At 39.6% G+C, this 18,814-nt stretch overlaps 1 protein-coding gene across 4 annotated transcripts in view; it reads right to left on the reverse strand.

Moving 5' to 3' along the window:
* Positions 1 to 18,779, reverse strand: part of GPBP1L1 (GC-rich promoter binding protein 1 like 1) — a 51,878-nt gene extending 33,099 nt beyond the window's left edge. Inside the window, exon 1 of one of the 4 annotated variants that reach the window (XM_054572146.1) lies at positions 18,692 to 18,779. The gene's annotated coding sequence lies outside the window, so the exon portion shown is untranslated. Of the gene's footprint in view, positions 1 to 17,498; positions 17,629 to 18,027; positions 18,203 to 18,691 lie in introns of those variants that run through there. The other 3 variants (XM_054572145.1, XM_054572144.1, XM_054572143.1) reach the window with 3 other exon arrangements.
* Between the last annotated feature and the right edge of the window lie 35 nt (positions 18,780 to 18,814).

Here is an 18,814-nt window from a genome sequence, read left to right on the forward strand (position 1 = left end):
CTATCACTCATATAATCAATTGACAGCCTTGTTCTGCTGTTTTAAATTCATGGAAATAAGATGTCAAATTCATGATAGTAAATACCTAAGTGGGAAAATAAAGGGAAAGAAATAAAAAAGATAATAGAGAGCTTCATTGTATCCATAATGGGTTTAAAGAAAAAATTTATTTTTAGACAGAAGGGAAGGAAGGGAGAAAGAGAGGGAGAGAAACATCTATGTGTGGATGCCACTTGTGCGCCCCCTAAGGGGACCTGGGCCACAATCCAGGCATGTGCCCTGACTGGGAATCAACTGGGTACCCTTTGGTTTGCAGGCCAGTGAGTCAATCCACTGAGCCATGCCAGCCAGGGTCCATAATGCATTATTCCTTTTTAAGTGTATTTTATTGATTATGCTATTACAGTTGACCCATTTTCCTCCTCTCCTTTATTCCCCTCCGCCCTGCATCCCCCTCCCACCAGCAATCCCCACCTTAGTTCATGTCCATGGGTTGTACATACAAATTCTTTGGCTTCTCCATTTCCTATACTGTTCTTAACCTCCCTCGTCTATTTTGTACCTACCATTTATGCTTCTTATTCCCTGTACCTTTCCTCTCTTCGCCCCCTACACAATGATAACCCTCCATGTGATCTCCATTTCTGTGATTCTGTTCCTGTTCTAGTTGTTTGTTTAGTTTGTTTTTATGTTCAGTTGTTGAGCACTGTGAGTTTGTTGTCATTTTACTGTTCACAGTTTCTGATTTTCTTTTTCTTAGATAAGTCTGTTTAACATTTCATATAATAAGGTCTTGGTGATGATGAACTACTTTAACTTGACCTTATCTGGGAAGCACTTTTTCTGCCCTTCCATTATAAATGATGGCTTGGCTGGATAGAGTAGCCTTGGAGGTAGGTCTTTGCTGTTCATGACTGTTAATAATTCTTGCCAGCCCTTTCTTGCCTGCAAGGTTTCTTTTGAGAAATCAGCTGATACTCTTATGGGAACTCTTTTGTAGGTAACTGCCTCCTTTTCTCTTGCTGCTTTAAAGATTCTCTCCTTATCGTTACTCTTGGGTAACTTAATTATGATGTGCCTTGGTGTGTGCTTTCTTGGATCCAACTTCTTTGGGACTCTGAGCTTCCCGGATTTCCTGGCAGTCTATTTCTTTTGCCAGACTGGGGAAGTTCTCCATTATTTTTTCAAGTAAGTTTTCAATTTCTTGTTCTTTTTCTTATCCTTCTGGCACTTCCACGATTTGGATGTTGGATTGGTTAAAGTTGCCCCAGAGGTTCATAAGCCTCTCCTCATTTTTTTGAATTCTTGTTTCTTCACTCTGTTCCGGTTGAATGTTTATCCCTTCCTTCTGCTATAACTAGTTTAATTGAGTCCCGGTTTTCTTCCCTTCACTGTTGGTTTCCTGTATATTTTTTTTTTATTTCACTTTGCACCGCCTTTGCTTTTTCCTCCATTTTGCGACCATACTCAACCATTTCCGTGAGCATCCAGATTATCAGTGTTTTGAACTGTGGATCTGGTAGGTTGGCTATCTCTTCGTTGATTAGTTCTTTTTTTTGTTTTAATCTGTTCTTTCATTTGGTCCATATTTCTTTTTTTCATTGCACCTGTTACGTCGTAAGGGGTAGAACTTTAGGTATTCACCAGGTGGGGGCAATCCACGTTGCTGGATTGTGGTACTGCATGTGGAGGAGGGGTCAGAGAGGGAACAATGCCACTTGCTTGGCTCTTGACTGGCTTTCAATCACTTCCCCCACTACCCACAAGCAAACCAGGCCCTTCTGGTGCTGATTCCCGGTGGGAGGGTTTGTGTACATTCTAGGACCCTTTGGGTCTCTTCAATGAACACTCCTGTGAGGCTGGGAGTTTCTCCTGCTGCCATAACCCCGACAGGTTTTTACAGTCAGAGGCTGTGAGGCTTTCTTTTCCTGCACTGGAACCCTGGGTTGTGGGGCGTGTCCCACTCCCCAGTTGTTCCTCCTGATTTATTTGCATGCAAATGTGGGACCACTTGGTCCACCAGCCTCCTCCTTGCTCTGTGTCCTCTTTGCCTCTGTTGCCTGCCTCCGCCTCTCCTGGATGACTGTTTCTTCTTTAACTCCTTGGCTGTCAGACTTCCATACAGTTCAGCTTTCTGACAGTTCTGGTTGTTTTTTATTTCTAAATTTGTTGTTGTCCTTCTTTTGGTTGCGGGACGAGGAAAGTGTATATAACTATGCCTCCATCTTGGCCAGAAGTCCCCCCATAATGCATTTTTTCTTAAGCTGAATGACGGGTACATGACTATTCACTTGTTCTCTATACCTTTTAGGTAGTTGTAATATTTAAAGTCTATTAATAGAACAAGCATATAAGTTAGGCACATGATTTGAATAATGTAATTTTTAAGTTGAAATACAAGTATGTGTATATATATATATAAATGTACTTATATATACCAGAGTATATCCAGTCCTTCAGCAAAATGGAATAGTCATAAAAACTGACCTTCTACTAGTTATAAAACATCTCGATTAGTTCCAAAGAATAAAACATTCCATATTATCTAATCATACTGTACTGAAATTAGAAAATGAGCCATGGCTGGGTTGCTCAGTTGGTTAGAGAAATGTCCTGATACACCAAAGTTGTGGGTTTGATCACTGGTAAAGACATATACAGGAAGCAATAAATGAATGCATAAATGAGAGGAACAACAAATCAATGCCCCCCCCTCTAAAATAAATAAATAAATAAATAAAATAAAAAGAAACAATTAAAAAATAAATTAAAATGAGAAAACAACTTTCTCTTGCAGTTCCCACTCTCCTTCTCTTTCCTGAAGAAATACTGTCCAAAGCCATTAGGTGTGGTCAAGGAAGGTTGAGAAGCTATGTGTGGCAGAGGGGGTGCTGCAGAGGCCCACAACAGAGTGCTGGGGCCTTAACCAGATATGAAGGGTGTCCATGTGGGGTGGCAGATAGGGAAATGTATGTGGGTATGGCAGCAGCCCAGTACAGGATGTCAGAGCCCATTAGGCAACGCCAGGCAAGTGTTCCAGTAGGAGGGCAGTCCAATGCAGAGTGGGAGCCTAAGTGGAATGAGAATGACATTCTGGCAGAGAGACAAGGCCCAACTGATTCAGGGTTTCCATACAGCAAGGTGCCTTGCAAAGGTGTTACAACCTGGGCATGGCGAGGAAGGAATCGATTCAAAGGAGGATATGATAATTGGAGTTTGGTCATATACTGGGAATTGATTAAAAAGTAAAAAACATTAGGGAAGAGTTGGAGTCAGATTTTTTTACTATGTGAAAAAAGGAGGCAATAATAAAGAAAATTTCAGAATAAATATAGTGACAAAAACCACTGATACATTTGCAATGTAACAGCTAGGTCAGTACTTAACACAAAACAAGTTTTAAAAACACTTTGAAAAGACTAAAAACAAACTGACCTAAGCATTTTAATCTAGATGAAATGAAATAAATCTAAAGAAAGGAGAAAAGCCAAAAAAAAAAAAAAAAAAAAAAAGTCAGGATAAAAAACAGATGACTTTAAAATTGTAATTCTTTTGAAAAATTTTAACGAGACAAACTCTGGTAAAAAATCCTTAGGAAAAAAATACAAAAAAAAAAAAAAAGACAGCATGACTCCTGGCTGGTGTAGTTCAGTGGATTGAGTGTGGGGCTGCAAACCAAAGGATCACTGGTTCACTTCCCAGTCAGGGCACATGCCAGGGTTGTGGGCCAGGTCCCCAAGCGGGGCAGGGGGTGGGTGTGAGAGGAAACCACACACTGATGTTTTTCTCCTTCTCCTACCCTTCCCCTCTCTCTAAAAATAAATAATATCTTGAAAAAATACAAAAAAACAGCATGAAAAAGGAGCAATGAACAGAACAGATTAAGAACTACTACAAATATTATGAATTATGTAACAAAAACAATAAATGTGAAAATCATTTTTAAAATTAATTTTTTGTGTTTTTTAAAGATTCCATTTATCCATTTTTAGAGAGGGGAAGTGAGGAAGAGAGGGAGATAAACATCAAAGTGTGGTTGCCTCTTGTACACCCACCACTGGGGACCCGGCCTGTAACCCAGGCACATGCCTTGAACAGGAATCAAACCGGCAATCCCTGGCTTGCAGGCTGGCACTCAATCCACTGAATCACACCGGCCAGGGCTAAATGTCAAAATCTTAAACTTGATAAATTTCTATGAAACACCAAAACTGACACAGTAATAGAAAACTTGAATAGACCTACATATATTATTATATACATCATGGACACTTAGATGTGAATCAGAAAACTACTCCCTCCAAAACAGGCCCAAGTGAAGAAGTGAAGCTGAACTTTTGCCTTTAATGTTTTTAAAAGATTTTTTATTTATTTATTTTTAGCGGGGGGGGGGGAGGGAAGGAGAGAGGAAGTGGAACATCAATGTGCAAAAGAAACATGGATCTGTTGCCTCTTGCACACCCCCAGCTGGGGACCTGGCCCCCAACCCAGGCATGTACCCTGGCACTCAATTCATTGAGCTATACCAGCCAGGGATGAATCTCTGCCTTTAATTTGCTCTCTTGGGCAGCAGAGAGGTTCCTCAGTTGGTGAGCTGGGATAGGGTTGGCTAGCACTTTGGCCTAGGCCTGGCATTCAGGGCCACCCTGCATAAAGAACAACTAGGTCACACACAGTCCTTTGATACTGGTTCTGTGGTCCAGCTAGAGATTTTTAAAATCAGGACTGATTGTATGACACACTCTGGGGAAGACAAGCTTTTAACATAAACAAACTAAAAGAAGCCAATGCACCAAACATTTACGAAGAGGTAAAATAAGCAGGACCTTGTAACTGATGGGATATGGGTACAAAGAAGAAATATAGGCTCCTATTCTGATTTCTAGCTGTGAAACTAGGTAGATGACCATCATATAAATTCACTGATATAGGGAGTAAATGCTGACTGGCTATTGTTCCTTCAGTATAAGTAAGAGTTGTTTTTATATATTGATAGATCTATACCTACAACCCCCAGTAATAAGTGTATTATGATAATGTCCCTGTTACTAGGTTCTTAAAGAAAAATACCAATCAAAACCAAGTTTCCTTATGGAAAAGACAAAATTGTTTGCTACATACTTTTTGTCTAAAGAATTCTGGTTTAAACACAAAAAACCTGAAATTCAAAACAGAGAGATGAATTACCCAGTGGTCATAAAACTGTTAGACATGAAGGAAAATGCTTCAATTTTAAATGTAAACAGTTCCTGATTTCAAACTCCACTAGGTATGTTCTCAGTCTTCCCAGCTGAGGCACCGACTGTGAAGGAAATACTAACTGATGATGCTAACTGGTGTGAAAGTACTAAAGTTGTCGTATATCCTTAACAACTACTTACTGACCATCCTCAATACACTCCAACACCTAGGATGTAAAGTTATGTAAGAGTGTGTTGTGTGCATACATGTGCGGAGTATGTGGAAGGGAGATGACTGACAAATGGAAGTGTTCAGTAAAGAGAAACAAAACAAGAACGAAGGGGACAAATAACTTCATAATTTTTTACAAAAAAACTTTTTAATCCTCACCTGAGGACTTTTTTTTTTTTTTTTCCTTCCCCCAATTACTTTGAGAGAAAGGAAAAAAGAGACACATCAACTGGTTGCCTTTTGTACCCATCTAGACCAGAGATCAGACCCGCAACCTAGGTACAGGCCCAGACTGAGAATCTTACCTGTAACCAAAAAGGATGATGCTTCATCTGAGCCACACTGACCAGGATGTTTTTTACAAAATTTTATAACATTCTTTGGTAATGTCTTTTGGGGCTGTAACCATTTTTACAGAGAGACTAATTGGGGAGGCTTTTGCTTAACCGCTGAGGTGTCTTGGGAAAGAGAAGTACATCACTTAAAATGATGGTTAAGAAATAAGCCTTTCCCCACAAGTTATTTCCCCTTCTAAAGTCCTCAAAGTTACTTTAATTGTGAAGTCTAGTGCACTTAATACTTGCTCCTTCCAGGACAATTACAAATGTTGATTTAACTCCCAGCAGGCCAAAACCTCGTCGTTTCTAGAATCCTGCCTTGTCCTTTGAAACTCACACAGCATCTAGCGTGGTGCCTTCTATGTAGTAAGGATTCAGAGGTTTCATGAATTAATTTTATAAGTTATAATAAAGCAAGGATGCAGAGAAATTGGAATCCTCATACATCATTGGTAGAAATATAAAATGGTTCAGCTACCTTGGAAAACATTTGGTGGGTTCCTCAAAAAGTTAAATATAGTTACCATATGACCTAACATTTCCACTCCCAGGTTTATATATATATCCAAGAGAAATGAAAACATATGCCCACATAAAAACTTGTAAGTGAATATTCTTAACAGCTTCAGTCACAATAGCCACAAAGTAAAACAATTGATTTATATGTCCATCAACAGATGAATACATAAACAAAATGTGGTATGTGTGTATATCCTTACAGTGGAATATTATTCAGCTATAAAAAGGAATGAATTACTGATACATGCTACCACATGGATGAACCTTGAAAACATTATGCTAAGTGAAAGAAGCCAGACACACAAAATGACACATATTATTATATGATTCCATTTATACAAAATAGCCAATCTAGAGATAGAAAACAGAGCAGTGGTTACCAGGGGCTAGGGAAGAGGAAGTGTTCTTGCTTGATGCATTTGAAGTTTATGTTTGGGATAATGAAAAAGTTCTGGAACTAGACAGTGGTGGTGATTATAAAATACGGTGAATGTACTTAAAGCCAGCAAATTGTATACTTTAAAATGGTTATGCCAATAGATCTTAAATTATGTGTATTTTGCCACAATTATACATATCAGAATTGCCTGTATCTTAATACTTAATCCAATCATTGATAAAAATTTGTCAAATAATCCATCTTTTCAATACTTATGACTTACCCAGAGCATTTCATAAATGCCCTGAGAATCTCTGAGGTACTTCACAATACAGCCTAATTTTATACCTTATAATTAAGCTTATGCTGCTAGGAGAGGATATCCTTACCAAGGGCCTTATCTCATTCTCCTCTACCTTAGGGTCCCTTTACCACTCTACCTTGTGTTCTTGATCTCAAGCACTCTCATTTTCTCCATAGTCCCACACTGTCACCATCTATTACTACTGGTAACTACAACCTCTATCCACTCTGCTTTTACTCAACTAACAAAAAAACCATACCCTTTTCTCCCCCAACTTTAAACAAAACTCAAAGTCTGTATTTCCCTCTAGGTGTTTATGTTCATTTCTCTGTAGTCTTTCTTAATAAAATGTCTACAGAGAGCAGTGTACTCCTAGTGTCTTCATTTTCTCACTCATTTATTCCTCAATTCATAGCAAATTATCCGTCCCATATATAATTCAAAAGTTACCTCTATAACACCAGTGAGGTTTTGGCTCTACTACCGATTACAAATCAACAACAACAACAACAACAACAACAACAACAAAAACCCTATGAAAACCCCCCAAAATATGCATTGTCTTATTTTTTAACCACTCTTGTTTTGGCATATTGTATAACTTTGAAAATCAGGACCACTGAAGAGAAAACTCGGGAGAATAAGGGGACCTGGAAGCTCAGAAGTGTCTTATTTTAAGAAAGTAGGAGTAACTAGCTATGTAAGTTCTATTAAAACAGATGGAAGACTGAGAACTGACCACTGGATTCAGCAACATGAAAGTTACCAGCAACCATGTTGGACAGCGGTAGCGGTGAAAGCCTGATTTGGATGGGTTCAAAAGGGAAGGAACTGTAGACTGCAAGGGCAGACAACTCCTTTGAATGTTGTAGAACAGAGAACAGGGGTAGTGGCTAGAAGGAGATGTGACATCAAAAGAAGTCTTTTGGCCCTGGCTGGTGTGGCTCAGTGCATTAAGTGCTGATCTGCAAACCAAAAGGTCTCTGGTTCGATTCCCAGCTAGGGAACATGGCTGGCCAGGTCACCAGTTGGGGGCGTGAGAGGCAACCACACGTTAATGTTTCTCTTTGTCCCTCCCTTCTCTTTTCTCTAAAAATGAAATTAAAAAAACAAACAAACAAAAAAAAACAAAAGAAGTTTTTTTGTATATTGATGTGAATGACCTAGTAAAGAAAAACCTGATGTAGCCAATGAAGCCAAAAACTGCTGAAACAATGGCACTTAGTAGGTGAAGAGGAGTGGGATCTGAAAAACCAGCGAAGATGGGCCTTCAGCAGGTTTGCACATACTTCATTTACAGCCACAGCAGGAAAGGCAGAATACCTACGTACTACCACAGTGAGAGCTTAGGATGTCTATTCTGATTGCTTCTATCTTCTCAATGAAGTAGAAACAAGGTTTTCAGATAACAGTGAGGATAGGAGGGTGGGGGAAGGGAGGGAGCAGGTTTGAGAATAGTAAGGGTATGAAATGAGAACTGGAGTGTAAATGAACTATTAAAAAGTACCCTAGTTTAGCATAACAAGAGCCTACACTTGTAAGTTATCATGAATTTAAAGTGAGAACAGGTAGCATAGTTCTGTAGTTTAAACTACCTAGTCCACTATTATATACTCTTAAGTTACTCTTTTCTTGAAGACCTGCATCCAATTCCCGAAACTCTAATCCCAGTAAAATACAAATCTTGCTTACTCTATTCGTCACCCATGAAGTTGACGGTAGTTGAAGAAATATGCAACCATGCTTGTAAACATTTCTGTTCTCTACAGCAACAACAACAAAAACTCCTGACCAATATATTCTAAAAGGTCAGAAACTTGTGACTCACCACCCTCAAAGGCTTATACACTGTTTACATGTACCCGGGCCAATCCCATCTTAAAATCCCTTCTCTTGGTTTCTAGGACATTACATCACTAAAGCAAGATTGCATCAAGGTATAAAATTTCAAAATGTTTTGATGTTACAGGTTGCCATTTTTACCTGGATGTGTAGAACACTAGAAAAAGGACAATTCACATTAAAAAAAAAAAAAACGTCATCCATGCATTGATAATAATCATGAGGGGCTCGGAAAATGTTAGAGAGCAGCAGGAGTGATAACAACTGCCTCAAGATATCCTGGTCCTCCGCCTGACTTGGGATTACTTCCTTTCTGATTTTCTTTTGCTCAGTAAACATAACAGCTACTGAAAAGCTTTCATACAGTACTTTTCTTGTGTCTTTGGAATCTTTTCACCATCTCATTCATTTTCAAGCTGTCACTTCTCACCTCTAAGTGGGCGACTAAATTCCTGCTTCACGAAGCATTACACACATACCTATACTCAAGCACCCATCACACTGCGTTACTTTTACTTGTTTACATATCTATCTCACCTACAAATGGGGAGCACTTAGTAGGGATTAATAGCAAATTAGATAATCTCTTAGGACATACAGGATGCCCATTAAATATTAATTTAAGAGATTCTGACAATTCTATAAATTAGTATCTCTTTTATTTTACGGTTTTTCAGAGCTTTCCCTGAACATCCCCATTCCTTAAACTGCAGAACCCAAGACTGTAACTCCTACATATCTTCAGAGAATCACTGTCCTTAGTATTTCCTTTCCAAATCTCACGAACTGAAAAGAATACTACTTACGTTTAAATGTCTATCATTTTCACTTCCTCTAAAGGACTGAGTAACCACACAAGAGTCTGTACTTATTTTGTGTCTGTATGTCAGTTTCCCTTCTAAGTCCTCAATAAGGAAAATCCTAGGGTTATGGGCGATTCTCACAGTCGATACCTCAGCACAAAAAGTGCCCAATCATTTTTCTACCTTAATGTTTTTTAACTTATTTACTTGAACATTTTTTATAAAAGATTTTATTTATATTTAGAGCGAGGGGAGGGGAAAGAGAAAGAGAGAGGGGGACCTGGCTCGCAACCTTAGGCATGTGCCCTGACTGGGAATCGAATTGGTGACCCTTTGGTTGGCAGGCTGGCACTCGATCCACTGAGCCACACCAGCTGGGACATGGACTGGCCACCTTTCCGTCTGTAGGCCGGTGCTCAATCCACTGAGTTACACCAGCTAGGGCTACTTTATTTTTTAAAGATTTTATTCACTTAGAGACATGGGAAGGGGAGGAGAAAGGGAGAGAAACATCAATTTGAGAGAAACATTGATCAGTTGCACATTCCAACCTGGGACCGAACCTGCAGCCCAGGCATGTGCCCATACTGGGAATCAAACCGGCAACCCCTGGCTTTGTAGGAAAACACACCAATCAGGGCTACCTTAGTATTTATTTTATTTTCAGAGAATAAAAATTCCTATTTAAGAATTCATTAAAAAAAAAAAAAAAGGGAAGAATTCATAAAGGACATAAAATGTGAGCAGGAATGAACCAAAAGGGGACCTAAGACACTTTTAAGAGTTTTCCCCTATAGTGTTTTCCTATCAAGAAAATAATACCACAATTACTAATACTGAGAAATGAAACTTGCTATTACATGATTGGGGTCCAAAAAAAAGGGAATACTATTCTAGTACAAACTCAATGACAACAAACTTATTTCCAAAAAATGTAACTGAAAATTTTATATACTACCCTGCCCATAAGACATGCATGGATATGCAACTGCTCTGAAATAACATAAAGCCTACAGAGAACATTACCTTGAAATCACTCACCAATTCCTACTTTAAAAACCTGAGTCAAATCATGAGATACTTCACACCTACTAACCTGGCAAAAACAAATTCCGTATTTATAAAGATGCAAAGCAACAAGGAATTCTCATATATTGCAGGTGGAAGTGTAAATCTGTACAACTACTTTAGGAAACAGTTTGGCAAATACAAAGTCGAAGTTGTGAAACTTCTATGACCCACCAATCTTAAGCACACAAAATCCAAGACAAAATGCCCAGACCTTTCTCCAAATAATTTTTTAAAACGTTGAGAACTAGTACTTTTAAGAATTGGGAATAGATAAAAAAGGGACAATTCTTGTTTAAGGTTATCTTAAAAAAAAAAAAAAAAAAAAAAGGCATTCATGAAAGTTTTCCACTTCATTAGTTAGGAGACTACCCTAAATAGAAGCTGTAACAAACAAAATCTAGAAGGGGCAAACTTGCCGATTTTAAAAATCAGCATCCTTTACTAAATTAAAAAAAAATCATATTTCGGTAGATTAAGCAGAAAAAGAATTTATCAGGTGCTGGGAGTTCAGAGAATAAATGAAAGCATCCTTGACTTGGCAAACACACAACTACTAAGTAAAACTTAGTCAAAACCACAAACCAAGGTCACACCACAGGAAAAGCATCTTAGGAAACTGGCCCACTATTAGAGCCACTGCCACAAGCTAACAAAATGGATCCTAAACTGTCCTTGCTTCTTTGCACCTGTCACTCCAGATGCAAATCCCCAGTCAAGTGTTTCAGAGCAGCACAGCTGCCAGGGGTCCAGGACAGAAAGTATATGTATATAAGATATGTGTATCTGTGTATGCATACAACATAGAGGCACAGAGCCTTTCCAGTTTCCTCTCGCACTAAGATTCACAAAAAGATAACACTGGAAGGGGGTTAAAACAGTAGAGAGACAAAAGGTACAACAAAGGATCACTTTAAAGCCAAATGAGTAGAATATGCAACTCAAGAATCCTAATCTTCCCATTAGTAATAAACTGTAACCGTGTGCCACCTTTTGTTTCACGTCCAAAAAACATTTCCTGAAAGTAATTTCACAAAATACAAAATTTTTCAACACTAGAATTTATATTGCTCTGGCTTGTGTGGTTCAGTGGACTGAACTGAAAAGTTGCTGGTTTGACTCCCAGTCAGGGCATATGCCCTGGGTTGTGGGCCAGGTCCCCAGCTGGGGGCCTGCGAGAGGCAACTGATCCATGTATCTCTTGCACATTAATGTTTCGCTCCCTCTCTTTCTCCTTCCCTTCCCCTCTCTCTAAAAAGAAATAAAATCTTTAAAAATAAAATCGAATTTATAATTTTTCTCAAATAGTTAATCTCCTTTCCAATACTTTGTTTTTCAAAATCACAAACACATGCTGTAACCATATCCAAAATTACTATCCCACTAGTAGAAATGGAATTCGCTGAAATTCCAACAGTTCCAAGTAAGAATAGTATGATACATATACACATTTACTATCTAATGCAATCTGACATTAAATTCTGCCTCTAAGATTCAGATAACTAACTGAATTAGATTTATTCCAGTATCTGAAAGTAGGATTTTAGAATCAGAAGAATTTTTTAAAAATATTTTTTAAAATTTATTTTTTAGAGAGAGGGGAAGAGAGGTAGAAAGAGGGACAGAAACATCAATGCGTGGTTGCCTCTCACGCATCTTTCTACTGGGGACCTGGCCCACAACCCAGGCATGTGCCCTGACTGGGAATTGAATTGGTGACCCTTTGCTTCTCAGCCTGGCACTCAATCCACTGAGCCACACCAGCCAGGACTAGAACCAGAAAAGATGTTTTTATTAGCATTTGCTCCCAAAGTCACTATATCAACTACACTATAAACAGGCTATTCAGTAGTAGTATTTGTAGCTATACTGGCCCTGAAAGGCTCCAAATTCCCTATAAGTAAATAGACTACTTGTCACACTTTACAAACTACAGTTTTTATAACTGACATTTAATAGTAGTGACTACTATATCACAACATAAATGTTTTTACTTCAAGTTCATTTTACTTACAAGCATTTTCTAAAAATTTCTTCTCAATAATAAACTTTGCTTTGAGATTCTAGATCTAGCTGGCTCTCCCATTTACTAGCTGTGTGGCTTTGGGCAAGTTACTTCACCTATTCTTGTTTCCAATTCTTATCTATATTTTGGAAATTCTTGGGAAGTTAATGATTAAGTGAATGAATACATGTAGTGTTAACAATGCAGTTTTTGAGGAGAAAATTTAAGACCAAACAGGACGAGAAAATCATTCACTAGTAACCAAAATCAGAACACAAAACCAGTATAAACCCAGCATACTTAGCTCAATTTTTATAATACAATAAATATATACTAGAGAGAAAAAAAAGGACAGAAAACAAACTACCTGAAAAGTTAATACTGAATGGGGCCTGTGGCAGGGGATCCCAAAACACACAAAACCACCTATGAAGTTAAGTCTTTTCCTCACGCCCTGCACCCCCACCCCAGCAAAATCAATCTCAACTTAAGCCTCTGTATCCAACGACTAATTTACAGGAAATCAGGAAAATCTAGAATATGGGAAACTAGGCAGGACAAATTACCTGGCTTCTTCAACAAAATACAAGGAGGAGCCCTGGCTGGTGTGGCTCAGTGGGTTTAGTGAATGATTGCTGGTCGGGGCCCATGCCTGGATTGGGGCCTGCAAGAGGCAACTGAGAGATGTTTTGATGTTTCTCTCCCTCTCTTTCTCCCTCCCTTCCCCTCTCTCTAAAAAAAAATAAATGAATTCTTTTTAAAAAGTGTAAGTAGAAAAGAGAGAAGAAACATACAAATTAAGAGGCTTGAAAGAACATCAGTCAATTACAGTGTATGGGACCTGGATTCTGATTCAAAAAAACTAGAAAAATCAACAGAAACATATCTGAGGAAATCGAAACAAAACAAAAACGCATGTGCAATGATCTGTTCAGATTTCACTAAGCTGGTAAAAAGATGTTCATTAAAAACAATTTCAGACAACTTGACAATTATGAAGTGCTTGCTATTTTCAGGCATTGTTTTAAGAACTCCACAAATATCATTTCATTTATTAACCACGATAACCCTATGAGAAGGTTACTGTCCTCATTTAACAGAGGAAGAAACAGGCACAGAAACTTCATCTAAAACTCCCCCAAGGTCATAAAGCTATAAGTGGCAATGCTGAGGTTCACACTTAGGCTATAAAGTCGGTGCCCTTAATTACCGTATCATACTATCTCTCTGTATGATGTGGTGGAAAGAGCATTTTGGAATCAGATAAAACTGCCTAAACCCCCATTTCTCCTTATGTTATATAAATTATTTAACTTCTCAGAACCTCTGTACACTCACTTGTAGAAGGGTTGTTTATTTTAAAGTGTCTTAAGGAACAATGAGAATACATACACTGCATTATAGGCTCTAGCTTACAAAGGCCACAACAAATGGTTCTCACTACCCTTCCTGGCAAGACTAATTAAAAAGTAGAGCTAATAATTTCATAAACACATAGCAAAAACAGTGAAACAGCTCTACCTTTTAATTAACTAACCAACGAGTACCCAAACCAACATTTCAACATACTTAAAAACTTCAAGAATAGCAATAATTCAGAAAAGAATATTTTATACAATGAAATTTAAACTTATAATCAGCAGAAACAAGAATTTGGAATCTAAATTTAAAGTATAGCCAAACTTAAATGAATTTGATTAAAAACAAACAAAACTTATTGCACACAAATAGACCTACTTGCTCATAAAGTGCACTAAAACTTTGTTTATGCTGGTGATTCTCTAGCCTGATGTCTGGTTCATATAAGGTAAACTGGTTTTATCATAGGAAAGGAAGGTAAATTTAATGAGTATGTTAAAAAATCAACTCCTTAAAAGACAGCTTTCTATATTGCTGCCTGTGAATATTTTTGTGCTTACTTGTTAAACTAATAAGTTCTTTGGGGGCAGAAATGTTTTAAAGTCATCTAGGTATTCCTAGCACCTAGCACACTGAAATTGGCACCATAAAGCTTCTAGCATTTCTTAGAAGGAGAATGACAAGTTTTGTCTAAAAAAATGAATAATAGTTTGCCCAAGAGATCAACTGAAGGCTATTTACTTTACTAAAGGAAAATAACATTTAGAACCCTTTAAATACCTGCCTAGTGTATTTGAAATCACCTATACAAATTCGATTTACTTAACAACAATAGTAATATTTTCTACCTCTTATGATATGCTTTTGGACAAAAGTTCAGCTCTGCTTACTGAACTATGTTATTTCAAGGTTGACTGTAGTCAGTTTTGTTCTGGGCAGACTTCAGTGGGAAATAAAAATCAGAGTTTGATTTGGATGTGACTTGGGCAACTAAGTTTCAGCAGAAACACATATTAATTCCAGACAATGGAACTAACAGTCATGTATGAGGTAGCATGTTATCTATGCATACCTACATTTTTTTCTCAAGTTGAAAAGCCATAAACACACACACCAAAATTTATCTTTTCCATGAACTACATTTCCAGTTGGTATCCTTTAAAATTGTTTGTCTCTCTCATCTTTTCAACAGCCTTATTTTCATGGTTCAAGGAAGCAGCCCTAACGTTTAATTAAGCACAATGACTTTTAGAAACAGATTGCTTAACTTTGAATACAGGCTCTACTACCCACTTGCTGGATAAGTCTTAAGAATTATTTTCAACCAAAAAATGAGGGGGTAAAACAACATTTACCTCATAGGAATAACAAATTAATAAATATAAAACACTTTGAGCAACAGTCAGTCCCTGGTACATTAGAGTTACCACTGTTATTAAGTGTATACAGTTTAATCATAAAACAGGTAGGCAACCTGCTGAAGTCTGATTTAGAATTGTTTTCTTTTTAACTGGGCATTTAGAAATGAATAAGCAGAAATGTACCCCAGATATCTTACTATTCCTAACTTATTAAAGCAGTAGCCTGTGTCCTCCTCAGCCAAGCTTTTAAACAGCCACGGATGGAGAAAACTTCATAGTTCAATTCATTCAAAATATAAAAGGCTTCAAAACACTTTCCCCCAAAACTTCAAGAGCTCTAAGATACCATCCAGAATCAACTGAAAGAATATTTATATCAACATATACAAACCATTTTGAATAGTCGGGGGAAAAAAAAATACAGTAAGGTCTCACCTATGTGTCCAGTAGTCAATGATAGCAAAAAACAAACTGACTTGTAATTTCCATAAAGCTCTTTAAATGTTTTTCTTCTCTTGTTAAACCACCAAAATAAAAACAAAAAAATCCTAAAAGAATTGACAAAAATAGACTTTTGTACTGAAACAATGTAGGAAGGTAAACTGAAACTCACTCCCTAGGGAAGATGACAGTTTATTTTACTATTAATTACAAAGTTCCCATTCACATCAGCATTTTATTATTTTATCTTGTAGACAGATTACAACTTGAAACTCAAGCACCTCCCCAAACACTGACGTTAATTAACTGTTTCTGGTTTCCATTCTATGCCTTTTTGTTTTTAGTTAGACTTCTGGATCTTATGGTTAAAAAAAAAAAAGGCAAACAAAAAGACAGTCTTTTGTTTAAAAGGGCACAAAAATCAGGCACTCCACAGCTGAAGCTTGTTTTTAGTTGTCTTACACCCTTCTAATAAATGTCCCAGACTTAACAGCACTCTGACTCCCTTTTAAGTATTATACATAAAAGACCTTAGAAAAAGCCAGCGGTCCACCGAATTACAAATCTAAGTCCATTAAAGACTACCAGTCAACTCTACTTCTGGATAGGGTTCTGTTATTAAACTATAATATAAACCACCCATGAACTCCGCTTTTCCCAAGCAATAAATATCAACGCTAACAGCAAGTATTTCAACAAATATGACAAACCAACTTCGGAATATAAAGTTGGCTGACTACCACTAAGCATAATTTCAAAACTAAACGCAACTGTAACAAACCCCGCACCCACTCTTATGTAAACTTTTGGAGTAAGCAAAGTTCTTTGGCCTCACCTTGCTTTTCATCTATCAAGGACTCTTGAAGATAAACCATCAGTTGCGAGAAGACCAAAAGATAAAAAAATTCAGTTGTGTCCCCGTAGATGAAACAACTAAAAGTTTCAGACGGCTTAACGTATTTAAGTTGCCGAATCTCAGGGCACTTCCCCAAGCTACAGCCATTTTAGATTCAGCCCTTCTTTTGAATTTCACGGGGGCGGGGGGCGGGGGGGGGCACGAGGTAGATTTAAAACAGAAAAAAATTTTTCGTTTTACTTCAAAACCTACCAGCTTTTTTCCGGGGGTGGGGGAGGTCGCTGCTGGATGGACTTAACCTAAATCAACGAAGATACCTAGCTACCAAGGAGAACCAGAACGCTAGAGGCTAATGGATTTTCCCCCTCATACCCCACACTTGACTTAGACAATTATTTCCCTAGATTTTCCTTCACTGGAAAAAAGCCGTTGGCTCTAACTTAAGAAAAAAAGAAAAAGAAACCCGTAAACCAAGTCACTCAACCGCCAAGCCGAAACGCCTGGAAAGGAGCCAGAGAGCCGCAGGTGAGCGCTCCGACCCGCAGACCAAAGTTAAAGTAGGAGCACTCTGGCAGAGACACTGCGACGCTCTTGCTTAAAGCGCCGTGCGCGGAGGGGGAGGGGGTGTGCGGTGCGAAAAACGAGAACTGTAAACTCCGCTCCCCTTCCCGGGGCCGACCTACACCCAACCACCTGTGTGAGAGCCTCCTTTAACTTGTTTCGACAGCCGGCCGGTCAGGCACCGGGCGGAGTCCGGCGCCAGCAAGACGCTAGATCTTTTACTACCCCATGGTCTGCAACTCCTACTCACCGAGCAGCGGCCAGGCTACGACTAGGGACCAAACGCGGAGTCTGAGGGTGCGTCCTCAGCTTCCTGATCCCGCAGAGGTGGAGAGCCCAGAACCATAACAAAGCTCTTTCCAAAATGGCTGCCCGGCCCACAAGGTCCAGGAGGGGCAGAGCGGATGGAGGGGGAGGAGCGATGACCAGCCCAGCCCGCCCCCATTCAACCCCGCCTCACACACGCCCACCCACTCCACCGCCCACTGGGGACGCAAGCGCACGCGCCCTGTTCCGATGACCCTGCCCTTGCCCCGCGCTGCCAACGTTCGGGCGCGTGAACGGCAGTTATTCCCTGCCCCGCCCCCCAGCTTCCTTCTCAGCAGCTAGAGGCGGCGGCCATCCGAGTTTGGTACTCCTCTGTTGCTCCTGCCCAGCACTAGGGCCTGGACGCGTGTCAATGATTGGGTGGTGCGTCTCTGTGTACCCGGTTTTCCCCGCCCCTTCGTTCTTTACCCTCCCACACCTCACCTCTGGGCAAGCACCCGTCTCCAAATTACCTCTGCAAGTACCAGCAAACCGGTTTCGTAGGAGCATGCGTTTGCCGACCCTTTCTCACCTTCCGCTCCTTCACGTGCGCGTGTTGCTAAGACTCCAGCGCCCCGCGGGCCACAGCGCCGGGCTCTAGAGGCCAGCGCGGCTGGGTGCGACGCACTACCCGCTGGGAGTAGTAGTTCCGCCCGACGGTTGGCGTCACGCCCCCGACCCAGCACAGTGCGGATATCTGGCCTCAATTCCTGGCGGAGAAGCGGTTCTCCGACCTAGTCTCATTGGGTATTGCACGACGGGAAGGGGCGGCGCTGCCATGACAGACAAAGAAGGAAATAAAAGTGAAAGCTTTTCCCGACTAGAAGCGGTTACTATTATGGAGAATTTGCTGTAAGCCCATCCTGCACTGGAAGCTAAACCACAGGATGGCCGGCGACCAGGAAACTAAGCTACCCAGAATCTGGAGGGATGGAGGAACTGACTAGCGTGGGCCCCTTGAGTTTTCCTCTTATTTGTCTTAAGAAGACCGCTCAAGTTGCTTGGTGCTGTTCCCCTTTGATAGGCTGTAAAATGGAGGCCTAGAGAAGGGAACGGACTTGCCCTAGGTCACACACCCGACAAAAGTTAAAACGAAGGGGACGAATGATCTTTCTGAATCACCCCCAAAGCTCTTACCACCACTCCTCTCACGGGGTCTTGTGTTCTTTCTTAATGAAGTTCCAGGTCCCAGCAAAAGGATAGAAGTAGACAGGTTTTTTTGGTTTTTTTTTTTTCTTAAATAGTATTAGTAGTTCAGGA

This window comes from Pteronotus mesoamericanus, unplaced genomic scaffold (assembly GCF_021234165.1).
Source record: "Pteronotus mesoamericanus isolate MK-2021 breed Mesoamerican mustached bat unplaced genomic scaffold, CSHL_Meso_final contig_221, whole genome shotgun sequence".
In the NCBI taxonomy this organism is placed as follows: Eukaryota; Metazoa; Chordata; class Mammalia; order Chiroptera; family Mormoopidae; genus Pteronotus; species Pteronotus mesoamericanus.